This window comes from Dipodomys merriami, unplaced genomic scaffold (assembly GCF_024711535.1).
Source record: "Dipodomys merriami isolate MVZ:Mamm:240054 unplaced genomic scaffold, mDipMer1.0.p SCAF_4, whole genome shotgun sequence".
In the NCBI taxonomy this organism is placed as follows: domain Eukaryota; kingdom Metazoa; phylum Chordata; class Mammalia; order Rodentia; family Heteromyidae; genus Dipodomys; species Dipodomys merriami.
In genome coordinates, this window is record NW_027205603.1 from 62,832,076 (window position 1) to 62,848,311 (window position 16,236).

At 40.8% G+C, this 16,236-nt stretch overlaps 1 long non-coding RNA gene and 1 pseudogene across 1 annotated transcript in view; one reads left to right on the top strand and one right to left on the bottom strand.

The window, feature by feature from the left end:
* Positions 1-16,066, bottom strand: part of LOC138806297 (uncharacterized) — a 67,484-nt gene extending 51,418 nt beyond the window's left edge. The window contains exon 1 of the long non-coding RNA XR_011365771.1: positions 15,773-16,066. This is a non-coding gene — a long non-coding RNA (uncharacterized lncRNA). The remainder of the gene's footprint in view (positions 1-15,772) is intronic.
* Positions 1,194-6,600, top strand: LOC138805525 (thiopurine S-methyltransferase-like; annotated as a pseudogene).
* Positions 16,067-16,236: the final 170 nt, after the last annotated feature.

Sequence of the window (16,236 nt, forward strand, 5' to 3'; positions counted from 1 at the left end):
CTTGTTTGTAAACATTTGGGTAAATGCCCAAAAGTGGGATTGCTGGGTCATAGGGGAGATCTATGTGAAGTCTTTTGAGGAACCTCCATACTGCTTTCCAAAGTGGTTCAACAAGTTTACATTCCCACCAACAATGAAGTGAGGTTCCTTTCTGTCCACATCCCCTCCAGCATCTGTTGTTGTTAGAGTTCTTGGTTTTTGCCATTCTAACTGGGGTGAGGTGATATCTCAATGTTGTTTTGATTTGCATTTCTTTTATGGCTAGGGATGTTGAACATTTCTTCATGTGTCTATTGGCCATCCTTCTTTCTTCTTCAGAGAAGTTTCTCTTTAAGTCTTTCGCCCACTTATTTATTGGGCAGTTGTTTCTTTGAGGATTTGTTGTTGGGGGGTTTAATTTTTTGAGTTCCAAGTATATTTTAGATATGAGACCCTTGTCCGTTGTATGGCTAGTAAAGATCTTCTCCCAATCCGTGGGCTTTCTATTGATCTTGCTAGCTATGTCATTTGCCCTGCAGAAGCTCTGCAACTTTATGCAATCCCATTTGTCCAACCTTTCTTTGATTTGTTGTGTTTCCGGGTCTCTATTCAAAAAATTTCGGCCTGAGCCAAGGAGACCTAGGGTTTCTCCTATTCCATCCTGTAATGTTTTCAGAGTGTCTGCTTTGACTTCAAGGTCTTTGATCCATTTCACCTCCACTATTTTTAACCACAATCCTATTAATGGGCTTTCTGGAGACTACCTAATAGTGCCCAGTTATGTGCCTAGATGTGCAAAAAAACGAGAACAGAAGGACATCTGTCTTCTGGGTTTTAAATGTTTGAAAACTTTAAAGTCTCTAAAACATATAACAAAAATAATTAGTAAAATAGCAGACTCTCCAAGGCATGCCAAGGAAGATATATCACTGTTTCTATTCATAGTGAAAAGCTAATTTAGACCAACATATGACCAAGAAAAGTATTACTGAGCCTTTCAAGGAATGAGAAAGGGGACATAATACTTGTAGACAGGCAAAAAGACTTAAGATCCTTAAGGGAATATGAATTTGAATAGGAAAATTGTGAACAATGGAGAACAATCTGCTTCTTAGATTCCCTTATGCAGGACGTTTGGTCAGTTTCCAGTAGTAATCAGAAGATTCTGGCAATGGGCCCAGCAGGCCTGTTAGAAGATCATTTGGAAGGAAAGGATGTGTCCACTGCACATCCGTACAGCTAACACCAGCTCTGGAGTGTTTGTTCATTTCTATGGTACCTGTGAAACCACCAGATAAAGCTAGGGAGGATGGCACCAACTGCAAATCATTCATGACTTGGAAGGAATTAAAGGGCCTGCCAGAGATATCAAAGGAGACTGCAGACACAATGAATCAGGCTAAGAATGACTTATTACCAACTTTTAAAACATTGGCCTAGATTTCATCCCTAGTCTAATTAAGGCAAATGTTATCTTTTTCTCCTGAATGTAGCGCAGGAAAGCTATCTTTATCATTCTTCTTGTATCTGACAATCCAGACACTAAGCCTCTGACTTGAATATATAGCTGTGAGGTTGAAAACTATTATCTCCCCTACACATTCTGCTGTAGGAGGAAATCGAATTTTATGCCACAAGAGATTAGACTAATTTCTCCACTCCCTCCTAAGAAACAAAAATAAACATTTACAAGGATTTCTTAGACATAAGACATAAAGAAAGTGTGATTTATTTTTTAACATCTTACTAGGCACACAGGGAAAGTGGGCAAAGGTGGATTTGAATGATAAACAACCAGATGGGTTTACCATATATGTACTGACTCTAAACCCTTTCACATGGTATTAAGGGATAAAGAAATTAAAAGGAAATTCTAGCTGTTTCCTCTCCTGCCACAGTCATGGATCCCTGTGTTGAGATGAAGTTCACAAGCTGGAAGCAGCCTAGACTGCCAAGTTCCAAGACAGACAAGCACACCAGCAAGTCAAACACATTGATCAAAATTTGGTCACACTTCATGAGAGCAAAAGATGAACTTCATTTTGCAAAGTCACTGAGAATTAGAGATTCATTTATCACAAAATGGCTGATCTTCTTTAACCAAACAGGAATCTCATTCATTCTGACATCTATCCAATTTACCAGCAGAGATATGGAAGACAGAAACATTTAGTGAGTTGCCTGAACTTTAGTCATTGCTGAAATAGGATATCTTTTTTTTTTTTTTTTTGGTCAGTCATGGCGCTGTCCCTCAGCTCTTGAGCTCAAGGTGAGCACTCTACCACTTGAGCCACAGCACACTTCTGTTTTTTTTAGTGGTTTATTGGAGATAAGAGTCTCACGGACGGGGCTGGGAAGGTGGCTCAGTAGTAGAGCGCTTGCCTTGCATGCCTGAGGCCCTGGGTTCAATTCCTCAGCACCACATAAGCAAAAAGAAAAAAGCCGGAAGTGGCGCTGTGGCTCAAGTGGTAGAGCGCTAGCCTTGAGCTGAAGAGCTGAGGGACAGCACCCAGGCCCAGAGTTAGGCCCCATGACCAGACCCAAAAAAAAAAAAAAAAAAAAAAAAAAAAAGAGTCTCACAGACTTTCCTGCCTGGGCTGGCTTTGAACCATGATCCTCAAATCTCAGCCTCCTCAGTAGCTAGGATTACAGGCATGAGCCACCGATGCCCTGGCAGGATATCTTGTCTTTGGGTAAGAGTTGTGTTCAAAACACAAAGACTTCTCAAAAGCACATTGAGATCCTCAATTTATTTATTGAGACACAGTAAGGATTTTTTTTGTGGGGGGGATGGGGGGAGTGGGTCATGGGGCTTGAACTCAGGACCTGGGCACTGTCCTTGAGCTCTTTTTGTTCAAGGCTAACACTCTACCACTTTGAGCCAAATCTCCAATTCTGGATTTTTGGTAGTTAATTGGTGATAAGAGTCTCATGGTGGGATGGGAATGTGGCCTAGTGGTAGAGTGCTTGCCTAGCATGCATGAAACCCTGGGTTCGATTCCTCAGAAGAAGCCCAAAGTGTTCAAGCCCTGAGTTCAAGCCCCTGAGTTCAAGACTGACAAAAAAAAAAAAAAGTCTCATGAACTTTCCTGCCCCAGCTGGTTTTTGAACCATGATCCTCAGATCTCAACCTCCTGAGTAGTTAGGATAACAGGTGTTAGCCAGCAGTGTCCAGCTTCAATGAAGATTTTTTTAAGAGATAAATTAGGACTCACCATCCCAGGATAAAAAATATCAGACTGCATTTCAATAATCAAATAGTTTTTTAATTTTATTGTTAAGGTAATGTACAGAGGGGTTACAGTTACATACATAGGTAGTGAGAACATTACTTGTTGAACCTGTTACCACTCCCTCATTTTTCTCCCCACTTTCCTTTCCCCCCAAATCCCCCCAAGTTGTACAATTCATTTCCAACATATTATCTGTTGCATTGGTTCACCCTTTGTAAGAAACTTTAATGAGTTAAAATTAAAAGGCAATATTGATAATTATTAAAAAAGAAATTTCCATTAAGAAATAGATATTATATATACATACATAGCATATACGAATGAGTCACCATGTCAAATATATTTACACTATATCATAGACAAAAGTTGGAAAATTACTTTACTAAACTGCACAATGAGTCAATGAAGTAGGTACATTGTTTTGCTACCATTTAATTAGAAACCTTGTTATCAGGGAAAAATGGGTATCAGAAGAACTACAAATTGATTTAAAAGGGTGAAAAAAGAAACTCCAAAAGTTACTATTAAATATTAAGTAAATGTAAATGTAAGAGATCTGAAAGTGGATCTTGGCAGCAAGAAGATGACGATCAGGATATAGATTTACTCAGTTAGCACCTATTCATTCAGAAAGTATTTATAGAGCATCAGCCATTATCCAAACACTGAGCAATGTTCTGATAAAATGGCTATAGAGAGATAGGAATGTTCTCTGTCCCAGGAAGCTCATATTCTAAGCAGATGCATACATTTAGTTTCTGAGGTATGATTGCCACAAGTGTTACAAGACAAGGCCATGAGTGTAGCTGCATGCTGCATGCTCAGAGAAAACACCTAGGCCCTGAGAGGCCCAGGACCAGCACACACACACACATACACACACACACACACACACACACACACACACACACACACTCAAAGTCACATAAATGAGCATAGAGTCCAGAGTCTATAGCTGATTCCAAATCTACTCTTTGCACTTTGACCTTGTCAAGAATACCTAGTAGTGAGGTGACAGGCTAATGCAATATAGGAACCCACTGGCAGCAATGAACTATTAGGATCAGGTGAAGAAACAGTGTGCAGCCACTGACTGTCGCAAGACAACTTCCCCAAGTGCCCAGGAAACAAAAGGGCTCACAAACAACAGGTGATACAAAAGCATTACCTGATATTAAAGAGTTCACTGATTCTGAGGTACATCAGACCCAAGTGCTAACCTTAGAAGAATGGCAAGGCAAGTGAGTGATGGGTAACACTAGTTTCATCAAGAAAAAGGAAATCGGCCAGGCACCATACCTGTATTCTTAGCAGCTACTGAGATCTGAGGATTGCAGTTCAAAGCCAGCCTGGGCAAAAAGTCTTTCTACAGAATTCTGGTCTCTCTCTCTCTTTCTCTTTCCTCCCTCCCTCCCCCCCTCCTTTCCTCCCCTCTCCTCTCCCCTTCCTTCTTTCCTCTCTCCTCCCCCTCCCTTCTGGAGCTTGAACTCAGGGAACTGTCCCTGAACTTCTTTATGTTCAAGGCTAGCACCACTTTAGCCACTGAACCACTTCCAGCTTTTTCTATTTATGTGGTACTGAGGAATTGAATCCAGGGCTTCATACATGCTAGGCAAGCACTCCACCACTAAGCCACATTCCCAGCCCTCCATAATACTCTTATCTCCAAAACTCTCAGAAAAAGCTGGAAGTGGCACTGTGGCTCAAGTGGCAGAAGACTAGCCATGAGAAAAAGAATCTCTGGGACAGCATCCAAGCCCAGAATTCAAACCCCAGGACTGGCAAAAAAAAAAAAAGGAAGGAAGGAAGGGAAGGAGGGAGGGTAGGAAGAAGGAAGGAAGGAAGGAAGGAGGGAAGGAAGGAAGGAAGGAAGGAAGGAAGGAAGGAAGGAAGGAAGGGAGGGAGGGAGAGAGGGAGGGAGGGAGGGAGGGAGGGAGGGAAGAAAGAAAAAGAAAAAGAAAAGCCGGGAGCTGGTGGCTCATGCTTGTTATCCTAGCTACTCAGGAGGCTGAGATCTGAGGATCATGTTTCAAAGCCAGCCAGGGCAGGAAAGTCTGTGAGACTCTTATCTCCAATAAACCAGTAGAAAACCAGAAGTGGCATTGTGGCTCAAGCGGTAGAGTGCTTGCCTTGAGCTGAAGAGTACAAGGACAGTGCACAAACCTAGAGTTCAAGCCCCACGACTGACCAAAAAAAGAAAAAAAAAGAAAAAGAAAAAGGAAATCAGCTATTAAAGAAACATCTGGAGACTTTTCTTTATGGCCAGAGTGGACTGAGGGTATTTTTTCCTCTTGTGGAAAAGCAATTGAGATGAAATGGGAAATGGTTTGCAGATAGGCGCCACAGGGTGGTTGATGTGGAAATCAGGGAACTTGGGATACAGGAATTTTTTAAGGAGCAAATCTATTTGGGGGGGGGGGAGGGTAGGACAGTCTGGTCGTGGGGCCTGAACTCTGGGCCTGGGCGCTGTCCCTCAGCTCTTCAGCTCAAGTCTAACGCTCTACCACTTGAGCCACAGCACCACTTCCGGCCTTTTTTTCTTTTTGCTTATGTGGTGCTGAGGAATCGAACCCAGGGCCTCAGGCAAGCGTTCTACCACTGAGCCACCTTCCCAGCCCCGCAAAATCTTTCTTATTCAGAAGAACCAATCACCCAAATTCCTGGTGCCACAGTATTTACGAGTTCTTCCGGACACATTTCATTGTACTGTTGCAGCGTTTTGACCTTCTCAGAGCAAATATTGGTCAATTTAACAGGGTTTGGGATAGGGGAGCAGTAGGCACCACCAATCCAGATGTTCGCAATTGTTATACAGAGGTAATATTGTCTCTCTAGAGAAAGGGGTCACTGTCCCTGGCTGTTTTGTCTCATGATCCACCAGACATGCAGGTCTACCATTTTATGTTACAATGCTGAAATTAGGAGGTTGTTTGGGACAAAATGAAATATTAGTTGCCTTGAGAAAGCTGATGCTTTTGAAGAATGACATAAACATTAGGGAATTGACTACATCTAAAAAAAATTATAGGGGGCTGGGATGTAGCTCAGTGGCAAAGCGCTTGCCTAGCAAGTGCAACGTCCTGGGTTCGATCCCCAGTACCAAAAAAGAAAAGACAAAAAAAAATACAGTTAAAAAAAATTATAGGGGCTGGGAAGGTGGCTCAGTGGTAGAGCGCTTATCTTGCATGCCTGAGGCCCTGGGTTGGATTCCTCAGTACAACATAAGCAAAAAGAAAAAAGCCGGAAGTGGCACTGTGGCTCAAGTGGTAGAACGCTATCCTTGAGCTGAAGAGCTGAGGGACAGTGCCCAGGCCCAGAGTTCAGGCCCCACAACCAGACCCAAAAAAACAAAACAAAACAAAAATTATATCTACTTACAGAAAAGTAAACATGGCATAGATGCAATTAATTTAACATCAATACGATTTTGATTTTCTTTGATCATTTAAAAAATTATGCTAAGGCTTGATAATATAATAAATGTTTAATTTTTCTCATAAATCATAGATTATTGTTCAAAAAAACCCATATAACGTTTTAGAAAATTAGCATGCCAAAACATTAACAAAGCTCCTTTAGAGAAAAACATATTAGGGGCTGGGAAAGTGGCTCAGTGTTACAGTGCTTGCCTTGCATGCCTGAGGCCCTGGGTTCGATTCCTCAGCACCACATAAGCAAAAAAAGAAAAAAAGCCGGAAGTGGCGCTGTGGCTCAAGAGGTAGAGCGCTGGCCTGAGCTGAAGAGCTGAGGGACAGTGCCCAGGCCCAGAGTTCAGGCCCCATGACCGGACCCAAAAAAAAAAAAAAAAGAGAGAAAAGCATATTAGTTGGGGGAAGATATTATGCCTGTATGTCTTGCAGATTACAAGATGTTTTTACAGATGAAATTTCTCCTATAATTAAAAAATAAAAGAAAAATGTAATGAAAATAACAAAATATATCATAGACATAGAAAAATTGATGTTTTTGTAAAATTTAGAACCACTGAAGTAATACTTTCATAGGATTTGAAGTAGTCACAAAATTATGTGACATATTGGGCTGGGAAGGTGGCTCAGTGGTAGAGTGCTTGCCTTGCATGCATGAGGCCCTGGGTTCAATTCCCAAGCACCACATAAGCAAAAAGAAAAAAGCCGGAAGTGGCGCTATGGCTCAAGTGGTAGAGTGCTAGCTTTGAGCTGAAGAGCTGAGGGACAATGCCCAGGCCCAGTGTTCAGGCCCCATGACCGGACCCCAAAAAAAAAAAAAATTATGTGACTATTAGCTATTACTGTAGACCCAAATCTACACTCAGATCCTGGCACCTCTTTTCACCACATGTATTTTAACATGTAACTGAATCATGAAACAGATTAAAATTTTTAGTTAGCCGGGTGCCGGTGGCTCATGCCTGTAATCCTAGCTACTCAGGAGGCTGAGATCTGAGGGTCGTGGTTCAAAGCCAGCCTGGGAAGGAAAGTCCACGTGAGACTCTTATCCCCAATAAACCACTAGAAAACCAGAACTGGCGCTGTGGCTCAAGTGGTAGTGTGCCTGCCTTGAGCTGAAGAGTGCAGAGACAGCACCCAAGCCCAGAGTTCAAGCCCCATGACCAACAAAAAAAAATTTTTTTTTTAGTTAAATGAACCAACCCATATGAAGCAAAATATTTTTCTCACATTGTAAGAATAAATTTTTTAAATAAAAAATATTTAAAATACATATATAAAAGATCAGATGAAAAGGAAGCATTTTTTTAATTGTCCTACGTGGGTTTGTCTTAGCCTACACAACCTCAATTACAGTGTCTTAGGGAAAGATTTTTTTCCTCATGGAACAAGAAGTCCAGAAAGAGATTCTGTTACTTCAGTTTTCAATATACATCAGTTTTCAATGTACATCTTTTTTCTTTTTTTTTTAATTTAATTTTATTTGTGAACATACTGTACAGAGGAGTTACAATTACATGGGCAGGATAATGCATACATTTCTTACCAAGCATTGCAGCCTCCTCCTTTGTTTACCCTTCACATCCCTTCCCAGCCTCCCCCCTCCCCCCTACATCTTTTTTCTTAATTGTAAAAGAGCTGCCCCATTTTCAAGTATTACATCTATGCTTCTGATAAAGAAGAAAAAGATCCATATCTTCCAACTATTCCCCTTTTTAAATAAGACAAATAAAACTGTTTTCCCTGATTACATACACTGTGGATTTTTGCTTACACTTTAAGAACCAGAGCTAAGTCACAAGGTTGCCCCTGATTGCAAGGGATCCAAAGAATGACATCGTGTGTGTGTGTGTGTGTGTGTGTGTGTGTGTGTGTGTGTGTGCGCGCGCGCGCACTACTTTGGGCTTTTTCTTTTTCTTTTTCTTTTACTTTGGGCTTTTTCTATGCTTCATTGGAGATAAGAGTCTCCTACACTCTCCTGCCTGCGCTGGCTTCAAACTGTGATCCTCAGATGTCAGCCTCATGAGTCACTAGAATTACAGGTGTGAGCCAACAGTGCCTGGCTAGAATATATTTTTCAACTGGACTGATTTAAACAAAATGAGTTTTCTGAGAAAAAGAGAAAGAGAGACCAAATATAGGGAAAGCAAGCAACAGAGTCTGCCCATCCACTGGTCCTCAGAGAAGCCTGGTCACCTTTAGAGTTGAGAGGCACAGAATCTTAGAATGAGAAAAGAATTCTGTGATCACTGATCTAGTCCAATTGCCTGACTATTGAAGGATTTGATTCTACAACTTCAGTAACAATTGGTACATCACACAGACTGCTGAATACGAATAGCAATGTCTGAATGTCTGACATTGGATAGAAGGGAATATGACTTCAAAGTTCTATTAAGGCGGGCAGTAAGCATAGGTCTGTGATTACTAGAGCAACGGATGTGGATATGCCCACAAATATAGACTTTTCTTTCTTTTTTTGGGGGGGGTCCGGTCCTGGGGCCTGAACTCTGGGCCTGGGCACTGTCCCTCAGCTCTTCAGCTCAAGGCTAGCACTCTACCACTTAAGCCACAGCGCCACTTCCAGCTTTTTTCTTTTTGCTTATGTGGTGCTGAGGAATCGAACCCAGGGCCTCAGGCATGCAAGGCAAGCGCTCTACCACTGAGCCACCTTCCCAGCCCACAAATATACACTTTTCTAACCTTTAATGAAAGGTCTGAGTTAGCAAATGGTTCCTCTAATGGCTCAAGTATGTCCTACCTAAAAGAGACTACTAAGATGATAATAAAATTCCTGGGATCTGACAGGCTGGTGGAAAGTGCCAGTATCCAGTAAACAGAGCTTATGCACATCCAGGAAGAAAGTAACAACAATACTACACAGACCTTTTGGTTCTATGGTGCCAAGGACCTAATCCTGAACTCCATAGGAGTCTTTGCACGGCAGTCATGCACACATGCACATCTGCAAGCTACACCTGTCAATCACCTGTCTATCACAGTTCCAATCAAAGAATCACCAATACCTAACCCTGGCCTGAACAAAACCCCACCCAAAGCATTAGGGCTCCAGAGCTACTATGATTTCCCTCAAACCTGCTATTCCTTTGCTTGAATTAATTTCTTGGAAAAAAGAAAATCAAGGTTTAGTCACATGGATTTCCAGTAATACTAAAAATAGACTGAGTACAGGATTGTAGTAGAGACCTAAAAAAAAAAAAAGGTATAAAGTCATGCACTAGCTGGGTGCTGGTAGCTCATGCCGGTAATTCTAGCTAATCAGGAGGCTGAGATCTGAAGATCCCAGTTTGAAGCTAGCCCAGGCAGAAAAGTCCATGAGACTCATCTCCAATTAATCACTGGAAAAATCCAGAAGTGGTAGACTACTAGCCTTGAGTTAAAAAAAAAAAAAAAAAAAAAAAAGTTGCTCAGGGACAGTGCCCAGGCCCAGAATTCAAGCCCCAGGACTAGCAAAAAGAAAACAAAACAAAAAAAAAAAACAATGCACTCCAATTAGAAAGGGTAGTATTAGAATCTAAATGAGAGTTTGTAGAATTCAATGAATTTTAACCACACAGTAAACAGATTTTCATAGTCCTAAATCAGACTGATCAATAACTTTCATTTATTTACTTTTGTCAGTTGTGGGGCTTGAACTTTGGGTCTGGATTCTCTCCCTCAGCTCTTCAGCTCAAGACTAGCGCTCTACCACTTGAGCCACAGCGCCACTTCAGGCTTTTTCTGTTTATGTGGTGCTGAGGAATTGAACCTAGGGCCTCATGAATGGGAGGCAAGCACTCTACCACTGAGCCACCTTTCCATCCCCAAGTCTCAATAATTTTCAGTAATGTTGAATCCTGCAAGCTGTCTGGCAGACATAGATGCAGGGCATGTTTTACCCCATTATTCCAGCAGACAAACCCACTGTAGGAAAGAATTCAGCAGCAGCATCTGTAGCTTGTGGAGTATTATTCTGACAGGGAGCATCCAGGTCTCACCTAATCATCTAACTCAGTGGTTCTCAATGTGATACTGGGTTTGTGGGAATATCTGAGATCCTTTCAGAAAGATCCATGAGAGTAAGCCATTTAGAATGCTAAGAAATTATAGCCTTTTTCTTTTTCATTGTCTCACCAATATATAGTAGAGTTTTCCCGAGGGTATATAACCTGGGACACTACCACAGAGTGAATGCAGAAGCAGATACAAGAATCCAACACTCAGCAAGGCACTGGTAGCTTTTGCCTATAATCCCAGCTACCTGAGAGGCTGAGAACAGGAGGATCACATTCCCAGAATCTATAATTCTTTGTAAACTACTTAACCTCAGGTCTCTTGTTGCAATATCAGTATTCCAGTGTCTATCAGCTGACCCTCCTAAAGCCCTACTCAAGATACAAAGGAAAATAAGTCCACTTGCTCTTAGAATGACCTGCTCAGCTTCTCCAGCTAGGGTCAGAACTTCCCAAAGAGGACTTCAGAGCCAATCAGCTGTTTCTTTTGGCTTCACTTCTGTCCCAATCTGCACTCTATTTAAAGAACCAAGAGTTAGATTTGAGCCAAAGAAATAGCTAGGAGGTGACAGCAGCTAAACCCCTAAGGCTTTAAATAGCATAAGACACTGCATAAGGTGAAGTTTCTCTAAGGTACTCTTCCATGATGACAGGACTCTTTCATAAAAGTCTTTCTCTGTATCACTCATGCTTGCGCAGGAGTTAAAGGCTGGGTCAGAGCTAAGCTAGGGAAAGGTGGAAATAACAGATTTCTGTTATTGCTGAGTATGGAAAGACAACATTTGTTATCCTGGAGAAAAATACATTTAACCAAACAAATGAGAAGAATATATTTGTTTGTCAATTAGCATTTCATCTTACACAAAGGATTACTGAGCTATAATAAGTCATTATTCATCATAGGACCTACTAATGCCTAGAAAGTTTGTTGATGAGCAGGACAGACAAATCAATAAACAAATTTTTTTGCCAGTCCTGGGAATTGAGGGTCTGGGCATCATCCCAGAGTGCCACATCCAGCTTTTTCTGTTATGTGGTACTGAGGAATCGAACCTAGCATGCTTCATGCATGCTAGGCAAGCACTCTACCACTAAGCCACATTCCCAGCACCTAAATAATTTTTAAAAGCTGGAGTAACTGGAAAGTGCACTCCCACCTAAAGGCAATTAGATCTGAAAATATTTTAAAGCACTGGCCACAGACCAATCTGGCACACAGATGTGGGCTGGCCTCTGGTCTCTCATAGTCCCAACATCACCTTACTAGTGGAAACTACTGGAAATTGATTATGAAAATCATAGATAAGGGCTGGGGAGGTAGCTCAGTGGTAGAGTGCTTGCCTTGCATGCATGAGGCCCTGGGTTCAATTCCTCAGCACCACATAAGCAGAAAAAGTCAGAAGTGACACTGTGGCTCAAGTGGTAGAGCACTAGCCTTGAGCTCAAGAGCTCAGGCCCAGAGTTCAGGCCCTATGACTGACAAAAGAAAAAAAAGAAAAAGATAAAGAAAATCATAGGTAAGAGCTTTATTTTTTCCTTTCTATTATGTGCTTTAATTTTACATAGTATATATTGATTCTCTGCTAAGAAAGATGTGTTGATAACATTCTTTTTTTTTTTTTTTTTGCCAGTTCTGGAGCTTGAACTCAGGGCCTGGCTACTGTCCCTGAGCTTCTTTTGCTCAAGGCTAGCACCCTACTACTTGAGTCTTGGCACCATTTCCAGCTTTTTCTGTTTTATGTGGTACTGAGGAATAAAACCCAGGGCTTCATGCACACTAGGCAAGCACTCTACCACTAAGCCATATTCCCAGCCTGGTGGTAACATTCTTTTTTTTTTAATTTAACTTTTATTTTGTTGTAAAGATGCTATACAGAGAGGTTACAGTTATGTCAGTAAAGTAATGAGCACATTTCTTGTCGGGCATTGAGTGGTAACATTCTTAAATACCCACATCTTTTCCTTTTCCTTTTTAGTTCTTGTTTATATTTTTCTCTTCCAGATTATGAACCAGCACATTATGTTCTGTAATTATGTTAGTCCTTGTTATTTAGTTTTATTCTATTTTTTTAAAATATAACTAATGCTTACTAACCAGGTGAGTATGAGAGAGGAGGTAATACCAAATCCAAAGAACCTCTCATTTACCTTTTTTAAAAAACTGTAATTATAAAGGTGATATTCAGAGTTGTTCATTTACCTTAAGTCCAGTTAAACACACAGTGTGTCTACCTCTCATTCTCTCAACTTAGCAAAGGAGCCTAGAGGAAGTGGAGCCATGGAGGTCCCTCTGCCTTTGCCTGTAACTACAGAGGGAAAGAGGGTCTATTACATGTGAGGCATTTTATTTTTCCACCTACCCCTCTATCAGACTATTTCCCAAATATCAATAATCAGAGTTCTCAATACTAGTCCTACAGGGTGAGTGAAAAAAGGAGCTATTCCATGATCGAATGCTTTCATTGGTCATGGGTTTTGTTTTGATTTGGTTTGGTTTTTTCAGTGCTAGGGACTGGACCTAGGTAGGGCATGGCACCTGACAGCATGCACTCTACAACTGAGCTACACCCCAGCCACCATCACATCTTAACTTTGTGAAGAAAATTCAGTTCTCTATTGGTATTTTTTGGATGTTGCTCATAAATAGCTGTCTTTTTCTGCTACTAATTCTGCTCATTTTTTTAAAGCTAGATAATGGGTCAAATAACTTTTTAAGGCCTTTCTTTTCTTCTCTTTTCTTTTCTTTTTGCTGAATTAGCAGAGGTACCTATACACCTCTCCTGGATTGACAGTTGGATGGAGGATCCTTCTTTTCTTTTCACAAATTCTTGTGATTGATTACATAATTTCACAAATTTCACAGTATTGTGGGATAGTGATGCTTAGTTAAAGTCACAAACACATTCTAACTTTCATGGGGCAAATTGTCTATCATGTTCTATAAAGTTTATGAGTTCTATGAGCTTTGACAATACAGTTATTTCTTCCACATCGGGTGATATGTACATTCCTTTCCTTTTGCATAGTGTCAGTTGTTCCCTCTTTCCCATTCGTTCCCTCCCTCCCATCGCTGCCATTGAGTTGCTTAGTTCGTTTTGATCAATGTCCAGTGCAGCTGATGGGTCCCACTGTTGTATGTTTTTCCCTGATTCACTCTAGTTCTGTGTCCTCCTCCTAGTTTCCCTCCAGTGTGCACATATATGCCATATATGTGATCAGCAGCATGGGGTTATTTAGTAATGATTTGACCAGATGAGTGGAGGTCCTTTGTTTCTCAAGTCTTATTAGCTTTGTCATGTCATCTTACGTTTTGTATTAAACATCCACTTATTAGGGAGACCATGTGCTGTTTGTCTCTTTGTTTTTGGCCCTTCTTTTCTTCTGTTATTTTTTTTTCTTCTGTTATTAAAGGAACTATTTTTATTCTTACAGAGGCCTACAAAAATATTCATATATAAACATAAAATAAAAAAGAAAATAATTGTCATTGGGCCTTTAAGAAAAGACATTACACTGAAGAGACATATCATTAAATATCTAAACTATTCCTAAAACACAGGTGTCCAAAAAAGATACACTAAGCCCATCAAAGCTTGTCTTAGGTTATCCTCACAAAATAGAAGTTTTAACCCATACTCATAATTTATAAAATAAAGCTATCAAGAAAATCATGAAATCTTAGAGGAAAAAACATTTAATATATCAGATAACAGTGACATAGACCACTGTAATAATGAATCCTGTTTCCAACCTAGGCACTCTTAGATTAGAAGGACTCAAAGAGGCAGCAGCCTTGGAGAATAAGTTTCATTTTATAAAATTCCATGCTGGCTGGGTGCTGGTGGCTCTCGCATATAATCCTAGCTACTCAGGAAGCTGAGATCTAAGGATCACAGTTCAAAGCCAGCCCAGGCAGGAAAATCCATGAGACTCTTATCTCCAATAAACCACCAGAAAACCAGAAGTGGCACTACACTCAAATGGTAGAACACTAGCCTTGAGTTGAAGAGCTGAGGGGCAGTGACTAGGCCCAGCAAACCCTACAACCAACGACAAAAAAAAAAAAAAAATTAAAGTAAAAAAAAAATCCGCATGCCGGTCCTACTTTTCTGGTACACAGCCTTAAGGCACTGTTCTTTAAGCAATGCAAGAACTCAACCCTGATCTCCTTAGCTCAATACTTTCCAGATGGCCCTTAGTTTTTGTTTTTGTTTTTTTCTTTTTGTTTTATTTTGTTTTGTTTTGCCAGGCCTGGGGCTTGAACTCAGAGCCTGGTCACTGTATGTCCCAGAGCTTCTTTTTTTTTTTTTTTTTGGTCGGTCATGGGGCTTGAACTCTGGGCTTGGGCCCTATCCCTCAGCTCTTCAGCTCAAGGCAAGTGCTCTACTGCTTTAGCCTCCTGAGTAGCGAGGATTACAGGTATGAGTCACTGGTGCCCGGCTCCAGAGCTTCTTTTGCTCAAGGCTAGTAACTCTATCATTAGAGCCACAACACTACTTCTGGCCTTTTCTGTTTATGGCGTACTGAGGAATCGAACCCAGAGCTTCATGCATGCAAGGCAAGCACTCTACCACTAAGCCACATTCCCAGCCTCCCTAGTTGTTTAGACTGTACTGTTGCTGACATAATCTATCATACTACTGCACCCTGAAACACAGATGCCATTATTCAAATCTCACTCCCAATGTGGCAACCAGTTCAATCAGATAAACAGGTCAATTTTAAATGGTTATAAAATAAAGAGAAATAGAGTTACAACATCCTACTTACTCCCTTACCCATCTCCCCAGGAAATAGGAGACAAACTTTCAGAAAATGTGGTTTTCTTTATTATCTTTATGCTTGACTAAAAGAATGTTTCTAGTGGTAGAAAATTCATAGCACTGAAACAAAAATTTATCAAAGGTACCTAAAGACTAGCATGGACCACTTAATGAAATACAAAAAGGCTTGGTGAGACCTGGAAAACTCAACAAAATCCAACCAAAGGACTTAACATCTTAAATCACAGTGGCTCTATTATTACAGGAGATGTCCCCCTCAGTCACTCTCCCCCTACCTGCTGATGCTCCCAAATGAATCCATATCAAGTAATATCATGAGACTTCCCCCTACTAACCTGGAATCCCTGGCTGTTTGACAATCCTTTTCTCTGGTGGTCCCAGGCTACAACACAGCACTCTCTACATCCTGGCACATGACTTGCTCACAGGCTGTATTCTTCTTCCCCTTCCCAGGCAGAGCTGAAGGCACCACAACTGAACACTAGATGGGAGAAGCTCTGGTAGATGAATGTGGTTGAAGCCTGAATTTTCCCTGTGTACAAGCAGAATTAGGAGTCTGTGTCTGAAGATTTTACATTCATGAATTCAACCAACTATTGATAGGGGGGAGACTGTATCTATACTGAATATGTGCAAACATTTTATCATCATAATTCCCTACACAATACAAAATTGCAACTATTTACATAGCATTTACACTATAGGAAATATTATAAGTAATCAAGAGATGATTTAAGGTACATGAAGGATATGCAAATACAATACCATTTTATATAAGGAACTTGAGCATCTTCAAATT